This window comes from Pseudochaenichthys georgianus, chromosome 15, assembly GCF_902827115.2.
Source record: "Pseudochaenichthys georgianus chromosome 15, fPseGeo1.2, whole genome shotgun sequence".
NCBI classification, from domain to species: domain Eukaryota; kingdom Metazoa; phylum Chordata; class Actinopteri; order Perciformes; family Channichthyidae; genus Pseudochaenichthys; species Pseudochaenichthys georgianus.
This window is the reverse complement of record NC_047517.1, coordinates 28,990,590-29,009,160: the sequence shown is the minus strand read 5'-3', so window position 1 is coordinate 29,009,160 and position 18,571 is coordinate 28,990,590. Positions and strand designations below refer to the sequence as shown.

Sequence of the window (18,571 nt, the reverse complement as noted above, 5' to 3'; positions counted from 1 at the left end):
AATGAAATGTGGGTAATATACTACCCTTTACAATTCATAGTAACGCAGTTACAACACATTTTAACCCAAAATGAAATGGGGTTTTGTTTTTTAAGAATTTACCAACATCGCGAGACATTCCGACACCAGAGAAAAATGTTGTGGATAGATTAGTAAACCTGGTGTTTACCCTTCAGGCTCATCAAGATCCCTCCGCTTCGCGTCGGGTTCCCTGATCAGCCTGTCGGGTGTTCTTTTCCCCATGATGACCGCCTCGCTGCACATTAACTGCACTAAACTACATGTTAGCATTTAAAATACCTAGCCATTCTTTTGCGGTTATTTTGGTAAAGTAACTCAAAAGTAATATAAAAGTAGTGTAACTCATTACATTTCAGAGACAGTAATATTGTAATGCAACGTATTACTTAAAAAAGACAGTAATAAGTAATATGTACTGCATTACATTTTGGAAGTAACTTGCCCAACACTGGTTGTCATGTAATTACATCTCCCCGTTCTACTTAGATGCATTGCACGCACTGTTGGACTCAGTGACCACAACCTGCAGTGAGCCATAATGCCTGAATGAGATCAAGATGTTTACAGAGTGACTCTACATAGTGTGTAGAGAGTGGATCTCTACAGTAGATCATCTACTGTAGAGTAATGTCTATTTGTTTGTCCTGAAGTATCCCAAACAGTGAATGCAACCCCCTGTTGTTCCTGTACTAAAAATACCAGTTATGTTCTAAAAAAAAAAGAGGGACTTGTATTAATCCCTCATGGGGAAATTGTTTCTCTGCATTTGACCCATCCTAGTGTTAGGAGCAGTGTGCTGCCATTTTGAACGGCGCCCGGGGAGCAGTGTGGGGAACGGTGCCTTGCTCAGGGACACCTCGGTAGCACTTGGTCATGCCGGGACTTGAACTGGTGACCTTCCAGTTGCCAAGCCAAGTCCCTATTGACTTCGCCACCACCGCCCACTCAATGCCAATGTAGTTTTCTTGTGCTTTATTTTCACCTAAACAAACTTCTGCACCTTATAAAACTGACAATTAAAATCAAATCAAATGTCGAGAGCTGAAATAATTATCTGACTAATACATTATTAATTATCAGTTTGAATAATAATGTAATACATGAGTTAATACATTATTCAGTAAAATGTCAAATACTTGTTATTGATTCAAGCTTTTCCAGAGTGAGAATATAAGGCGCTTTAAATCATTGCAACAGAATATGTTGTGTACCATTGGTTAAATAAGGACAGACAATTAAAACATGTATGAATTTAAAAATAATTAATAATAGAAAATACCAGGCAGATTAATCAAGACTTAAAATAGCTCTAGTTGCAGCGATGTCAGGAATAATTCATGATGAGATATGTCATGTTAGACAGGAAGTGACAAGTCAAATACAAAACTGTCTCTTAACCAGCAGTAAGAGGAAACACTTAACTCCCCAGTGATGATTAAAACTTGCTACCAACACTTTTTCCCTTCCAGCATTCCAGCAACATGCAATACTAGCCACTAGAAATAAATCATGCACGCATTATGAGAGTAATTCATGTGATGATGCAAAGCCCTTTAAAGCCCATTCAGTCCACTAGAAATCCGCACTGTTGGCTACAGAAGCATGACGTCTAAATGCAACTCACATGATTCAATTAGAGCTTATTTATGCACTTTCAAAATGGATGGACACAGTAGCAGACGTACACAGACGTGATTTAGTCACAGCTTCTTTACTGTGTCTCTCAAACAGAAGTAACGTTTTCATCGAAGTGCCACAAAATAATTTCGAGTGCCGCGCGACACATTACATTGCATTGTTGCAGCTGTTGCATCACTCCAAGAAGTGTTGCATTCAAACAGTGCCTCTGCATCTTACACCCTTACATCAAGACATTTCACTAGCAGAAAGAGACAGTTTTACACTTCAGAGAGATATCTTCTTTCAGCTCTGTGTGTTACATCTCTTTCACTCACGCTCATTCTTTTTCACTTCTTTTGTGATGAACAGTACATAGCCCAGGAGATCTTGTTTAAGTTGGTAATGGCACAGAAGACTCAGAGGGAGGGAAGAGAAAGTGAAAGAGGTCTTTTTCTGACTGAGGCCATCTCTCAGAGGAGCCCTCTTGCCAGATTAAGAAACCTGTGGGTTTGGTTAAAGGTGAAAAGGCAAAGAATGAAGTTAAGCCTCAGCTTTGACTTTGTCTTAACACGTGTTTGACTGAAATATCTGTGGAGGCTTTTCATTACAAAGGGGGAGTTTCATCTAGAAAAGAAAAACATCTTGCTCTTTCTTTTTTTGGTTCCAGCCCTTGACCTCAGTGAACTAGTTTAACTATGTGAACTTGATGACCACACACACACATACACACACAAGGGACTGAGCTGTGAAGGTATGGCTTTGTAGTCAAAGAATAAGCTGAAGGAAACCTGGTGCCCTGTGGATAAACTGAAGTAACCCTTTTGACTCTTTACCATCAGTCATTGTTCAAAAGTGCAATCTTTTCTCTTCATGTGACAGCCATGCACTTCACACATCACATTATTAAAAAAGGGAAAAGTTTTGGGAAAAACAAACATTTAGTTCTTACGCTTCTGTACTTACACAGATTAAACACATTTCACATGTTCTGACAGGGTGATATTAGTACCTTTGGACAGAGCCAGGCGACATGTTTCTTGTTTTTATGCTAAACTAAGCTAATAAATTGTTGGCCCAACATTACATTACATATCATTTGTTAGACGCTTTTATCCAAAGCGACTTAGATACATTCAATACTGTGGGCAATCCCCACAGGAGCAAATTGGGGTGAAGTGTCTTGCCCAGGGACACAACGACATGCTGACTGCAGTGGGACTCGAACTTGCTACCCCCTGATTCCAAGTCCAGCACACTATCCACTGAGCCACAGCCTCCCAAGCTTCATGTTTACTGAACAAACATGACGGTGCTATCAATATTCTCATTTACCTCTTGGCAAGAGCGAATAAGCGCATTTCCCATAATGTCGACTAATTCCTTCAACAACTGTGAGGAATGCGGTTCAATATTCTAACTAGCTTCAGTAAAATCTCATTATCAATCAATCAATCAATGTTTATTTATATAGCCCAATATCACAAATGTTACATTTGTCTCAGTGGTCTTCACAGTGTGTACAGAATATCAGTATGACAATACGACACCCTCTGTCCTTAGACCCTCACATCGTACAAGGAAAAACTTCCGGAGAAAACCCAGTTTAAAGGGAAAAATGGGAGAAACCTCAGGGAGAGCAACAGAGGAGGGATCCCTCTCCCAGGACGGACAGACGTGCAATAGATGCCGTGTGTAAATTGAAAAGATAATACATTTGCAACATACCGCAGCACATCATAGCACAGGGGTGCCTTACAGTCAACATTTTGAGGAAGAATTGTGAAGCAGCTACCCAAAGTGACTGCTTAAGAGTCTATGATTTATGTCCCTGAAAGTGCAAGACAGCAGAAAAAGAAGAGGCAGAGAGGGGAAGGTGGTTAAGGTTTCCCTTCTCTCATTAATCGGATAGTTTGGGCTCCGAGGGACACGTAAAACTGTCGCTCAGACTGCTGATTTACACCTCCCTCCTCCCTACCAGTCTCTTTATTCCTCCAACCCTCCCTGTCTAAATACACCAGTTACTGACAATTACAGCCCTCCTCTTTCTACCTCTCCATCTTCATCACTATCCTCCCCAAGTCTGTCAGTCCATCTGTGCCTCTCCATGTATCGTTTTTTCCTCCTTTTGAATGTCCCGTCAGCCTCTGGCAGACAGCGTCCTTTTTATTCCCCATTTCTCCTTTACATTGCTTTTTCTCTGAACCATTTGTCCCATCCTCCCCCTCCCTCTCTCACTCTCTCTCTCTCTCTCTCCCTCCTCCTCCTCTCACATTCTCGCCATCTTTCTCTCCTCTCAACTCTGAACGAAATGAGACTGCAGCAGCACTAACTGCTGACTTGGGCTAATGCACCATTTTGTAATAATGCCTATTCGTTTAAGTCACCAAGGAAACGCATAATGGTGACAGTATTGTGCACAGCAGCCTGTATGTCTAACCCAGCGAGGCTCTCAGCGTGGCCTGCATTCCTCCTCTCTCCAGCTCTTTACATCTAATGAACTAAAACAAAGTCTGGCATGAAATCTCCGCTGAAATAATTGGCTCGTTTTTTCACAACACAGGCCACTGAAGACTTAAGAATAAACAGACTATGCTCGAATTTAATGACAAAAACGTTTAAAACACTTTGCTTAATATCATGTGGTTGCTTTTAATCTTTACCTGGTTGACTAAAGACTGGATTTACTCATCTTAAAAACCACACATCTAGCTAAAAGCACACAGGCAATCACACCAAAACATCTGGTACTTAAGCTGACAGATAAAAGGCCGTGTCCAAGAGGGTTTTATTGTGGTAATAAATCTGTCTTTTCCCATTTCCTGTTGAAGATCTTTTTTATCTGGAGTGACAAAGACCAGAATGGAGTGTTAAACTGCATTACATTACATTACATTGCATTTAGCTGACGCTTTTATCCAAAGCGACTTACAATAAGTACATTCGACCAGGAAGAAGACACAACTGCAGACACACTAACCCTATAAAGCAAAATACATTTGTAACAATTGGACTCACTTCTGTTCAAGGTCAGCCTAGGAATGGTGAATAAGTGATGAGTGGTAGAAATCATAATTAAAGCAATTTAAGGACATGCGGATGCTCACAGCTAAGAAGGATGTACACAAGGTTGGTTAGGATGGCAAGTGATATGTTGTCATGGATGCAGTAAAAATAAATAAATAAATATGAGTCAATACTCAATTGTCCTGAAGTTATCATTAAGGCCTATTTGATTAGTACCTTACATACATTTGTTCTGTTTTAGAAACTCTTAAACTGGAAGGAACTCTATGTGATATATCATTTAATTAATTTCCACCAAATCCCTTCAGAATAATTTTAGTATAATTAGATACACTTGTTTTGTGTTGTGAGGTTGGTGAGTGCCAGTTTTAATTGTTGAACTCGATGATCTGTCTTTTCCTACCAATTAACGACTGAGCACCTGATGCATATGCAACAGCTGTAAAAGCAATTAAACTTCAAATTAACTGTAGAGATTAGTTCACGATGTAAGTGCAAACGCTCATATTATAAATGAGCTTCTGCTCCCAAATTTATGTTTTCTAAAGGAAGTTCATCATTATACAGAAATATAATCCTCACTACAAGTGAGAGAGCTTCCTAAACCACTTGGTCATATTAAGTACCTCGTTTTTCTTTGGCATGTCAACGTTTAGAAATTGAGTTTCTATTTGCATCATTAATAATGGATTATTGAATGTTTTTTCTCTTTTCATAAAAGGAGTAGCTTACAAAAAGGGTGAGCAGATGTTGCTGTGCCAAGCATGAAACACAATTTGTTCTCTCAGTTTTGGGGACAGTTATAAAAGTACACATATTGGCTCAGGCCTACATACATTTTATTTTTAAACTCTGCCTTTTGGTTTGCAACACAAAAATGACAATGTTTAACAACCTAATAAAGGAACTGTCTAACAAGAAGTGTTTGCCTTTGCACGTGTGGATTGAAGGTCAGCCTGGATGCCTACACATCTTACGGCACAGACTGAAAGCTCGACTCCACTTTGAGCGATATAATTACTAACAAAGAATTACTAACAAAGCACTTATATACTAATAAAGGACTGGCTTATCTAAAGCCAGTTGAGTAGCACTTGAAATGTGTTGGCTCTATGAAACCTGATGTACTTATATGATTCTGTTTTCTTCAAGTTTGTATCTTCTTGGTCGAATGCACTCATTCTAAGTCGTTTTGGATAAAAGCGTCAGCTAAATGCAATGTAATGTAATTGATGACTTTTGGTAACATTTCAAAATGTTCAATATTGGTGCAAACCAGGAACAGCAGCAATCTGCCCAACACTCACAATACCTTGAAAGCAAACAACGTGGAAGGTAAGTAGACTGTAAGTTAGTTGGGTAAATGGGGTTGAGTGAAAGCCAAGCTTGCCTCCGAGGCCGACTCGCTGTGAGCTGAACGCCACTGACCTAGATTAATACCAACCACAGCAGCGCCAGGACTATTAAACACACCCCAGCTTCCTGTATCCTGCCTTTCTGTCGGTGTGTGAAATGATTCCATCTGTCAGTCTCAGCTGGGCTGTGAGAACACTGCTGAACGCTGCTGCCCACACACACACACATATATATATATACAGACGGACACAGACGTGGCGGCTGAGAACTGGGGCCAAGGTGGGTGTCTGGCTGCATCCAGCCTCCAGGGAGGGGGGGCTCAGAAAACTCTGCCCAGCATGGAAGGCTCGAGGATGGGGAGCGAGACGGGAGATAGCGACTGTGATCAGGAAAGCAGCAAACCATCATATAAACCAGTGTTCCTTTACAAGGCGTTATACTTGAGTCAGTTCAACCTGAATAGAGCTCTTTTCAATGACAGCAGGCTTTGTCTTTCTACTCCCCCTCTGATGAGTACCTTGCTTGGTGTAATCTCTTTTCAGCCCATAATAGGGCCAATGTATTATTAAATTCATGTGTCTATTTCTTTATGTGTGTGCAGGTATGTGTGTGTGTCCCTGCTTTAATGTATATTTAAGAGTGCATCAGGCAGGTTTGTTAAACCGGCATGCTTTCCTACCAAGGACAGCATCTTGTATTCTATGGATATTACTGCAAAACAGCCAGCCAGCATGCCCCTCAGCCCCCTGTGAGTAAAAGCACACAGAGATGAAGCTGAGGGGAAATAGAAAAGAGATAAGGGCACAGACGGATTAGGATGCACAACTGATATTCAGAATACAGTAAGAGAAAGAGAACATAGCACCCTACATAAAAGAAAGTAAGAGAAAGGTCGGAGAAAAGACTCGAACAAGTGGGTAAGATATGGAACAAAAAGCTATATTTCCAAATATTTTGGGAAAACACCATGACAAATATATTAAGACATATAGTCTCCGTTCAAGACTTTGTGCAGTGAAATGAAAAGCTTTTCTCACTGCACATTAGACAAGATGAATATGAAAAACAAATCTCATAACAACAAAATAATCTGCAATAGTAACAACAGCATGAAGTGACTGGTGTATAGAGCACCCAATAATTCCCTTGGTACATCAAGACAAACATGAGAAGATCTTCCAGCAGTGACTGCATGTCTGAATTGGATAATAGGACCTTTCTCTTTCTTCATTCAAATGTGGCTATGCTGCTCTTTTTCTTTCTAAACAGTGAGTTCAGTATGGCTGTAGGTAAAACATCAATCTTGTGCTTCAGCAAAACCCCTGACAGGGCAATACCAATGAACTGTAGCTCTGGTATCGTACTAATGCACTCCTCGATCTACTGATGGCACAAAACGTCATTATTGGAAAGATGTTCACCTTAGGTCAAAAGATGTTGGGAGCTATAAATAAAAAACAACATGCACTTTCAGTCCGAGTACACAATCCTGTTCAGGAAATGTTCTATATTTATTAAAGAGTGTGATGTCTCTGCCAGATTTGTAGTATAAAAAATGAATAGGTTTTGGAAAATGGCACCATACACGTGTATAATGCCTTAAAACAGCATTTGCCAAAGCTGTCTGAATACCCCAGAGACACATATTTCTAACCTCACACAGGGTCCCGAGGGGGGAATACACAGAGGACTGAGTAGGAGGGACTGAGAGTCTGTGGCTCCGTCAAACATTAACCCACAGTAAATCCTTTTTGTTCAGGATCAGGATTCAAACATCTCCATACGGGTGAAAATCAAACATGTCTTTGTGCGAACAAGCTGTGAAGTTGAAAAGCCAACCATCCCACAGAGCTTCTCAGCAGCAGGAATCAAAGAATTAGCCTTGGGCACGCCAAACATTGGTTATATCCATATTCATAAAAGAGATAGCTGAGACGATAGGACTCCATCGCTCAGCTCCGCCACTCACTTTGTCAACACTTCCACAGCTGCTTGCAACGGAGTAGAAAATATGCCACTTTTCCTCACAGATGAGTGATGAGAATCAGGATCACAGCACATCCTGTTTATCTTACTGTACAGCAACAAGTAGATAACTGCTTTTGTGTGACATTGTGTAAGCTTCTGTGCGCGTACGATGCTCTGTAGCAGCAACAATGCGGATATCCAATGCTGATTTAAATCAATGGGAAGTGCAGCCTCTCATTTAACAGTGTGGTTGAGGAGTCAAATGGTTTCATGGACATCTGCCAGATTTCCCTGTTTGGACTCCTGCCAGTATTTATGCAAGCAAAGCGGCTGTTAGATGCATGAAAGTGTGGTGTGTAGGCCATTTTAACCTGGACCGCAAGGATAAATGTACGGCATTACAAAATAAAGTAGGGATGCACGATATTGGATTTTTGAAACCGATAATAAAAAAATGTTTACGCCACTAATTATTTTAACGCGATTAACGCATGTGTATTTTTTTCCTTGGCCGCCCCGTAGTTTCAGAGTGCATCGAGTTTAAAATACCATCTACAAGCTGATGCTGACAGCCCCGCTCCTGCCGCCCGCTTGTGGCAGACCACACTTCCACGCTCACCGGCAGGCACCGGCTGGCTATCTGGAGGACCGGGAGGGTGTGTGTGTGTGGCCCGAGCGAGCGAGAGAGAGACCTTACGTGCATTGTTGTTGTTAGCATCTGGTGCTAGCTAGCTGCGCTAACGGATATAAGGAGCTGTTTAAATGAAAACAGAGGAGCGACATTTCGCCACAACTGCGCCGAGCACTTGACTTTATGCAGGAAGCCAGACAGCGGGACATAGTACGAAAAGTCAGCACACTCAGCACGGATAGTGTGCAACATGATTGCAGCGTCCAGGCAGCTCCGGTTCGAGCATATGCCTTGAGTTGCACATAGCTCCAACGCACGCGCGCGCGCACACGCACGCACACACACACACACACACACACACACACACTTTGTATTGTATTATTGTCTTCGTATGCTTTTAACACACCATCGTAGCGATGGCAATGTTTCAGGTGACTGATCAGGTTCGAAGTATTAGGGAGCGCTGGATTTGAGAAGAACTCCCCTCTTCCTAAACCACTAATACCACAGTACTGGCAAAACAGGAGGAGCCGAGTGAAAAACAAGCGCCCCTCATCCCAATCCACCCACACCGCAGTATTTCTTTTTTTTTTTTTACCCAAAAAATATATTGTATATTATCGGGGCTATTAATACTGGTATCGGGTTTATCGGGATGACGTCATAATTCCTAATATCGGACCGATAATTATCGGGCCGATAATTATCGTGCATCCCTAAAATAAAGGTTGTGTTATCCTATTGGCCCGAGAACCCTGCAACACAAGCATTGAAACAGTGAAAGTAAAATAAAATTACTGCAACATAATAATCGCCAATATCAATGGATTTTCTTGCGGGGGTAGTAACCCATACAAATCTTTCATGTCAAAGTTAAACTTACTTACTAAACTTTGGCACACAAACTCACAGAAAGCAAGCTGGTTTTCAAACTGCTGACTTCTGAGTGCACAAAGAGCTGAAAAGTCCATAATGGAGGAAGGCCTCAGGATGACTTTAAGGCTGCGGCCCCACGAGGACGAATTTGGTCGTTTGCGTTACTGTTTAGTGTCATATAGACCGTTCGGCCACACGAGGACGACCGAATATGGCACTAAACGACTGAGGAAACGACAACGGGTCCCAAGGTGGATAGAAATGCATACGCCACTCTCTGGGGGGTCAAACAGCTCCGTGTGTGCGCCCTATACGGACATTTTCAGATCACTGATAGTGATTGCGCAATAGCCCCGCCTCTCCCCACCTCTTCTGCTCACCTCCGCTTACCCCGCGCCAGTGCTGAAGTGTTTCGCCACCAACAACAACAACAATGGCGGATCGCAGAGTTGCTATCGTGGTCCGGACGCTATTGACCATGCTACAGTTGTTTGTGCAACATCTACAGCAATAATGATGAGGCAATAGCCCCGCCTCTCCCCACCTCTGCTGCTCACCCCCACGTCAAAGTAAACTGCACCCTGAATTCAGATTATTTATCTTTCTCTCGCGAGTGAAGTCTAATCTGACAGGACGGAGACACGCAGCTCTGCTCACCTGCAGCTCCTCCCTCTGCAGCAAAACACACACTTCAAGTCAGATCATCACCCTTAGCTATTTTAATTACCTCTCAAACTCCCTAAACTAGTTATAAATATGTTTATTTTTATAGTCGGCCGGGTCACTGATTACTGGATGAGCTGCTGCATGAGACAGACACTGGCGCTGTCCGAAGAGAGGGAGGAAAAAGAGAGGCTCCGTGTATTTTATCATTATATTATATAGAGTCGTTATTCATTTGTTTTAAAGCTCAATAAATAACAAAGAAGACCTTTGACCGGCACTTTTATCATTTTGTCCGGAAGATTTCAACTTTAATACACGCTGACTGGCGAAAAACTCTGCCCGGTTCCCTCGGCCCCCACCGCGGAGAATAAACAGAAGGGCAACCATGACAACCTTCTTCTTCGCTGCTTTTGTGGAGGAAGTTACAGCGCCACCTACAGGCTCCTGCATATGTACTGCAGCTTCTCCAGCGGTTGGAGCTAAACGGAGCGGTCTCGTGTGGGCAGACACTATCCGGATAATTATTGCATGTGGACGGAAGCCGTTTGCGATTGCGTTTGCGTTAATCCTATGCGTTTAGCCGTTTTCGTCCTCGTGGGGCCGCAGCCTAAGACGTCAACATGGACTTTTTTGTTTTGTAAAATTAAATAAAATAATAAAAATATTTTATAAAAAAATGTCTCCCGATTCCGATCTTTTGAAAATCACGTGATCGGCTCCGATCCCCGATCACGTGATCGGATTGGGACATCTCTACTTTTTAGAAATCCAGAATTACACCGATGACATCCTACTTCTTTCCCCTTAACTACAACTTTGCCTGAACAAATGAAACAATCACTTAATAATACTATTATTGAGAGTGATACTAATACAAAGCATTCCACATCTATGATTTAAGTCAAATGTCCGATAACTGACTCAAATTTAATACATTTCAGCTATTGACATCATGAATTTAAAATGTGTCCATACAAACTCAAAACTAGAGCGCTAGCAGGGCTCTGAGAGCAGAAATTTCACTAGTAGGTCAAAGTCCAGTGAGAGATCCATAGCACTTATGGCTACTGGGAACAAACAGCTCATAATAAACCAAGGTCTCAACGCCTCACTACAGGGCTGCCGAGCCAGAGCCCCAGGGGCCACATCTGAGATGAGCAGCCTACACAGCATCAGCAAGCTTGTAAAACAAGCTGTTAAACTTTATCTGCATCATAACCGTCGTGATAATATACCACAGATGCCAGATTGTAAGAAAAAGAAAAAAAAGATTTCCCTGAGGTTTGTTGGATACAAGTCCATTCTCTGTGCCTCTGTGTTGAGAATCTCAATGCTGCCATAAAGAAAAGTGATCATTTTTAAACTTCAGACTCCACATAATCAGTTAATAAAATGAGCTGATGCACCTTTCAGATCTATTAGAAGTAGCACTCAGACAGTGTGCAATGCATGCATACTGAAAGTGTACTGCACTACTCCAGATTCAAATTAGCCTGCACATTCACAGAGCCATTAGCATTTCAATATGCAGGAGCTGTGCTCCTTTCAAAATGCCATTTCACTCTGCTGCAAGGAGAGTTCTCCAGTTGTCATAAACAACTTTTTTTTGTATCATTCAAGGACCTTTTCAAATGTCAAGGCCAATCAAACACAACACGACAGGTCTCTGGGTGAAGAGAAAAAACACCGCACAGAGGGCAGAGAAGAAAGCAGACTTATCATGCATATTCATGTGGCTGGGAGGTTCAATGACTGCTGTCTCTGAGGATTGTGAGGAGTGGCAAAACAGTTTGTGTTGTAGGAGACAGCTGCAAAAAAAAGTAAGCTTTAACTATTCCCCCCCATCACCATGTCCAAATGTCAATGTGAAAGCCCCACAATGGGCAAAGCTCTGTGTGCCCACAAGTGACTCCCAAAACCCCAACACCAACTCTTTTCCCCCTTTTCTCCCCGTCAGCAATTTTGGTGCCGAACGCTTTCTCTGTGAAGTGGTGCTCAGCAGAATGGCAAACAAACAGAGCCATCCCTCCCCTGGCCAGGGCCCACTTCAGCATTTTAGACATCTCTTTCACTTTATAGCTTGCCTCACATCAGCAGGATGGATCCTCCTGACACAAGTCTATGTCAGCTGGACTGGAATATGGGCTCTGCAGAGACACAATGGGCCCCTTCCCCCTCCTCCCCCTCCCCCTCCCCCTCCTCATGCCCACCTCCCTCCTGAGACGCTGAGGCAGGAGTGAGCGAGAAGGAAGGAAGAAAAAAAGAAAAGAATGAGGAACTAAATCACAATACATATGCTTGTACTTTCAGAGCTGCACACCCCACAAGTATCTTCCTCTCTATCCGTTCCTGTCTTTCTCCCTTCGTCACTTCCTGCCTCTCTTCATTAGTCTCTGTCTTTTCTCTCTAGCTACAGCAAGGCAGTCACCCAGGAGGACATTATTAGCTGTCAGCATTAACAACCAGCGTAGCAGCAGCAGCAGCAGAGTTGGTTTCATAACAATGCTCACAGAGAGCCTCTTCTCTGCCCAGAGAGAGGAGCAGGCAGTCAGGACAGCCTGCTGTGTGCAGATGGTGCTTTGTCTCTGCTAGTTCCTACTAAAGTGACACGCAGACACAAACGCAGGCACACATGTACATGCACACATAGTTGGAAGAGGGTGCCACTATTCATTCCTAATCCTCTGTGGTTTGCATGAAAGTTAATGGCAGGTGTTTAAAGCTCTGCCTTTGCCAAGTGAAGGAAGGGGAGGTGAGTGGGAGAAGATCAACTCTCATTTTGTCCATGCTGGCAAAGAAACATACACATGCTTTGAAAGCGAGTGTTTTACATCCCTATTAGATCTGAAAACTACGCCCCTTCATACACCCCCCCCCCCCTCGATCTATCTCCGGCATAATGTCCATGCATACAGTTGAGAGCAATTAGGACTTCTTTGGAGGAAAATAGCCAGTCATTAAGGAGGAGCATGGACTCCAGTGTGATGGGTTATGCCAGGTGGGAGGCTATTAGACAGCCAAGTGGTGTGAGCAAACTCCCATGGTCATAAATACAGGGAACAGTAAACATTCTCCACTGCAGCCAACCACTTTTCTCCAATAATATAATGAGTTACTAATTTAGAGAAATGCACACGTATGCAGCCACAACATACTGTACCAACACTCACTATGCTTAAAGGTGGGGTAGGTAGGTTTGAGAAACCGGCTCGAGATACACTTTTTGTTATATTCCATGGAATGCTCTTAACATCTCGATAGCAATGAATATCTAAAGTGCTTTGACAAAAAATCAATTAAAAAATGTCATCTGTGGAAGCCGTAGCTCTGTAAAAAACACGACTAATCGTTTTCGCCGGCCCGGCTAAAGTAACTGGATGGCCTACCTGCCTGTCAGCCTTCCATCTGGGCACAAACTTCTCTCATGCCCTCCTTGGTCATGTGCTTGTTCGTGTGTGTTGGAGGAGGGGTTCTGTAAGGAAGTGGCACATTTTTTCCGGCTGTGTATTTTCAAATTCTAGCGCACTAGAGCTGGTCTCTACAAAATTACCTACCCCACCTTTAAAGGCTACAGTCATTTAAAATGTAAGAGTGGATCTTCTTGCACAGGTGTCTTTTCGCAACCATTCATGTTACTATTTATACCTGTGCTTTTCGTATTGTGACATGTCAACATGAGTTTATGTACAAAAAACTAAACTTTTACATTAGAAAACTGACAGTTAGTTATTGTTGATTAGTTGAGCAATTAGTCAATGACCCAACAATTAATGGACTGCAATTTGTATAATCAAACATTTGAAACATTTACTTGTTTCACAATGTCATGTTTGCTGCTTTAATAGGTTGTATATTATTGTAAATTGAAGATATATTTAATAACAGGGCAGACAAAACCAGCAATTTGCAGACGTCACCCTAAGTGAAGTGATTTGTCAAAACATACAGGATCCAAAGATGTGTGTTCTTCAATAACACATCAATGTCTTTTTTGAACTCAAAGAGAACATTCTTCAAAGATATAAGATCTTAAAGAATTAAGATCAAAGCTTAAACGTAATTTTCTCCCCAAGCTGCAACACTGAATAAGCCTCCAAGCCATTTAGCACCAACATTGATGCGGTGTTGGTCAGATATAACAATCCAAATCTAATAAAAGCAACTCTATCAGTTTATCACTTTGGATTTAGTATTTAACATTTGGCATCAAAGTGCAGGTACAATTGGGCAGTTTTATGTTAGATTGTCTGAATTAAAAACCGTAATGCTTTCAAATGCAACACTGGGCTGTAATTTACTGGCTTTCTAGCCACTGAAGCAGCTGAACGGGGAATGACTAACAATAAACCACATCATTTTGGCAAAGATTACAAACAAGCTTGTAGGAAGCCAATGTTACAGAAGCAAGCTTAAAGGGCGATGTGAGAACATGAAAAATTACTTTGGCTGCACTTAAGAGCAAACTTCCCTGGAGGTATCTATTTCTCCATATATCATATACGAGTGAAGTACACAGAGAAAACTGCTTCTAGCTTACTCTTCCTAAACTGTCCTTGACAACCACAAACAAAAATGTAGTCGGGGAGCTACTAAGACACAACATAGCAAGTTATAACAAGCAAGAAACAGGTGCTTGAAATGTGTTGAGTGCACCAATTACACCGTAGATTTCAAAGTGTCCTCAAAGTGTTCTTTAAAACAAAAACTACCACCAGCAAGCAAGAGATGCAGTACTACAGTTGTTCAAAGAATAATTGAAGAACAGTTGTTCCCTCATCATTTGAAGCCTCTAAAACTCAAAGTTCTTAAGTTGCAAAGTGAGAAAAATCTCTGTTTTCAACATCAAAGTCTTTATACTTGCTCAGAAGTAAGCTTCTCAAGATCTCCTTGACAAAAATACAGACTTTTTTGAAACAGAGAACTGGAAGTATTGCATTATGAAACTAGGAAAAAAGCCAAATGAATTGCAATGAATGTATAAAACTCTTGACTAAAGAAAAACCTAAGAATTACTTAAAAGAAACTTGATTGCAGCCACGTCAAAATCTGACATATAAATGCTCTGATTTAGCAAAGCAGTATGTCATATGCCCCTTTCACACCAGCGCCTTTTCAGCTCCGGCTCGGAGCTAGAGCCTGAAAAGCGCCGGGTTTTCCAGTTCACACCGGAGCTGCGCCGGCTCTTAGCTCCGGAATCCGCTTCATTTCCAGCTCCAAAAAATTGTCGGTCCAGAGGCAAGAGCTTTGGAGCTAAGAGGTGACGTCGCTTACGTCTCTCTTACGTCGAGGCGTGCAGGAAACTAAACCCACCTCCCATGGCTTGACTGTTATGCCTGCCTACAAGCAGTAGTGCCTATAAACACACTTTATAAAGTCAGGCAACACTAACCAGGCTTCGTGTGATTCTGTTTATTTGTGCCTTACTTTGACCATTCGTTCACTGTTATCGATCATTGTGGAGAGAGGCAGACGTGTTGTTTTGTATTATTGCAGCTATCGGATGCAAGTAGTCAGTTTAGCTTCGGTTGCTATGCTAACATCACCCGTTTTATACCAGAGAAACTTTCATAACAGCGTTGTGATACCAACCAGTGTCAATTCAGACTGACACACATTCACTTAGGCTAAGGGGAACTGGGGATATGCATCAGCTGCTTGTGTGAGTCGGACAGTGAATACTTTAGAGCGGCCGCTGCAGTGTGAGCTAACCGGGAGCTAACGGGAGAATAAACTCCTGTGGAAGAGCAGCACTGCAGCGGTCGGTAAATGCTGCAGAAACACATTAATAAACAATGAACCACGGCACTCTGGAGAAAAGTATAAGGTTGGAGAAGTCGTTATTCAATTTATTCTGGCTTCGTGTGATTAAAAGCAACACGATCATCGACCCGACGCAGTTGTTGTTGTGAGCTGCCGTTGGGGGGGCAAATCAGCGATGTAAACGGTGACGTCATGACGCAGCTCTGGGGCGCCAGTGGGCGGTGTGCACAGAGCGGGAGCTGAAAAGGGAAACCGGAGCTGAACCAGAAAAGCTCCCGCTCGGAGCTAGAAACTGAAAAGCGCTGGTGTGAAAGCCGCATGAGTGACATCAGGCTGTACATTTGCGGCCCCTTGCAGATGGCTCGGTGTAATTTCACACCCATTACCTCCTCTCCACAATACATAGCTCAATCACATGACAGTAAAATCCTCTCAAACCAACTCCTATGGAGACTTCTAGAAGCCGTTAGTGGCCTGGCCATTATGGGAATTCTCAGAAGAGAATTTCAGCAGCTTCCAAATTACTGTGTTAAATGGAGTATTAGACTCTGAAAATATGATTAACCAATTGTAATTGCTTTTCTTCTGTGACTTCAAAACAGACGTACAATGCACGGTTTCGATTCTTCTCTGTTGCTGTGCTCCTCTTCGTTATGAAGGAGTCATGGAAGCAATGCTAGACATTCTCACAAATAAACATAACATGCATTCACTGTCCAAAGAAAAACAAGATGGGGAGCGACAGCACCTGTGCTTTCAAAAAACATCATCTCCCCCTGCATCGATGCACTTGCTCTCCCAGCTTGCCTCTCTCCGCTATCCGGCGTGTTGTAAAACAGCAGAAACGTACAAATGAGTCCCTACACAAGCATGTTGTGCAGCAGATCAGCCATGTACAACAGTGCTCTGTACAAGAACAAATCATGTTTGTAATCACAGTACACCGACTCCACCAGTCACCAGGGAATATCTGTTCAGGCAAATGAGACTCCAATACAAACATATGCACACGCCAACATTGATAGCTACCATCAAGCACAAGCTGTATGCATGGTTCATAAATATTAAAGCGTTGGTTTTGCATTTTCTTCGCATTTTCCACCTCGGAGATAAATCAAAAAGCCTGATAGGAGCTGCCATGTACATTGCAATGCTGCCTGGGATGCATCTGCCTAGGGAGGCCAGCTTTCATATCTGAACACATGCAGGCGTGAGAGGAAGTTCAACCCCCAGCGGAGTTGAAGGCGACGGATGAGGGGAGGGATAGGGAGAGGCAAACAAGAATGGAGGGTGTTGTTGCAGGTGGGAAAAGGGAAATCCCAATGACAAAACGTAGCAGTGCTGTCGCCGTTACGTCATCAGGTGTGTGCTTGTGATGTAAATACACTATGATCTCTTTTTGAGCTGATCAAATGTTCTAATAAACATTAAAGGCAAGAATATGTCTCTGGAAGTGTGTAGGCCAAGGCCTGCATATCATTAACAAAAGGCCTTTTCTCTGTGGGCAGGCTCCACTTTAAGTTCCCTTGCCTGTTGTGACAATGCCCACAGGGGGAGAGCAGATGTCCGTTGCCAGCAGCACATCTGCATACAGCCTCAATCCCCACCCCTCCACTGGCCAGACAATGGAGCCGCCCTCCTCCCCTTCCACTTAAATCTTTCTTCCACTGGAGCATCCAAGTGCAGTACAAAATAACAAAACAAAAGAGAAAGGGGGAGAATAGAGACTCAATGCCGGTCGAAACTGTGAAATAAAAAGGAATTATCCTCCTATTTAAAGTAATATTCAGAGGTTCATATGGATGCCTGATGGTGCACTAATTAATCACTCATTAATTAGTATAGGCCATGAGGCCAAGTGCAGTTCAAGTGGATTTGTTTGGTATGCACTGCATGCTAGCAAGAAATGTTGCACAACACACTAGTGCCAAACTTTTGATCAAACTCTTGAAGTCTATATGTCTTCAAATGTATCTTGCAAAACAATATTGTGCAAAAAGAAATTCTCTCAGTGGAGCTTTAATACATTCACAACACTACCTTGTAGCGGCACAGCTCATTAGCAACTTAATAAAGCCTATTCCCACATCACTATGAAGTGTATCGGATAATGTCTAGTCCCTCCTTGCTGATGGCGCAAGGAAACACATGGACAGCGACTCGAGTATAGCTTTCAAAACTATACCCCGGTGGAGCACACACTGACATTTGTACACCACCTATTGCAATAATCTTGAATCCTACCTCGACTGGATGTTTACTGAGAGTTCAAACGTCGGCTTTTGGGGCTCCAGAAATAGCATCGCAGGCTACGCATTTCAAATCCGCTTGTTATCTCGGATTTAGATAATGATCCACCTTTAGATGACATAAAAACTTAATCCTCAACGCAACGGGACAATCTCCGGCGCTGGGAAACGGTGCCTGCTGTCGGTTTTACGGGGGGAAGTGGCGTCGGATCTCGGTGTGCCTGGTTATCCTGCTGTTTACTTCTACGGTTCATAAACACTCCTATTCTTTTCCTCCTGCCAGAATTGAGAGGTGTGTATCAGTTTGCTTTTCCTTTTTTTCTCTCGCTTTTTGAGTGAGGCGGAGCCTTTGCCCACTTCTCTCTCACTCTCACACACACACACACACACACACACACAC

General features: G+C 42.6%; 1 protein-coding gene across 2 annotated transcripts in view; it reads right to left on the bottom strand.

The window, feature by feature from the left end:
* ctbp2a (C-terminal binding protein 2a) overlaps nt 1–18,571 on the bottom strand; it is a 67,298-nt gene that overhangs the window by 48,506 nt on the left and 221 nt on the right. Inside the window, exon 1 of one of the 2 annotated variants that reach the window (XM_071205585.1) lies at nt 18,167–18,504. The exons of the other annotated variant lie outside the window; for it this stretch is intronic. The gene's annotated coding sequence lies outside the window, so the exon portion shown is untranslated. Of the gene's footprint in view, nt 1–18,166; nt 18,505–18,571 lie in introns of those variants that run through there. 2 annotated transcript variants of the gene reach the window in all.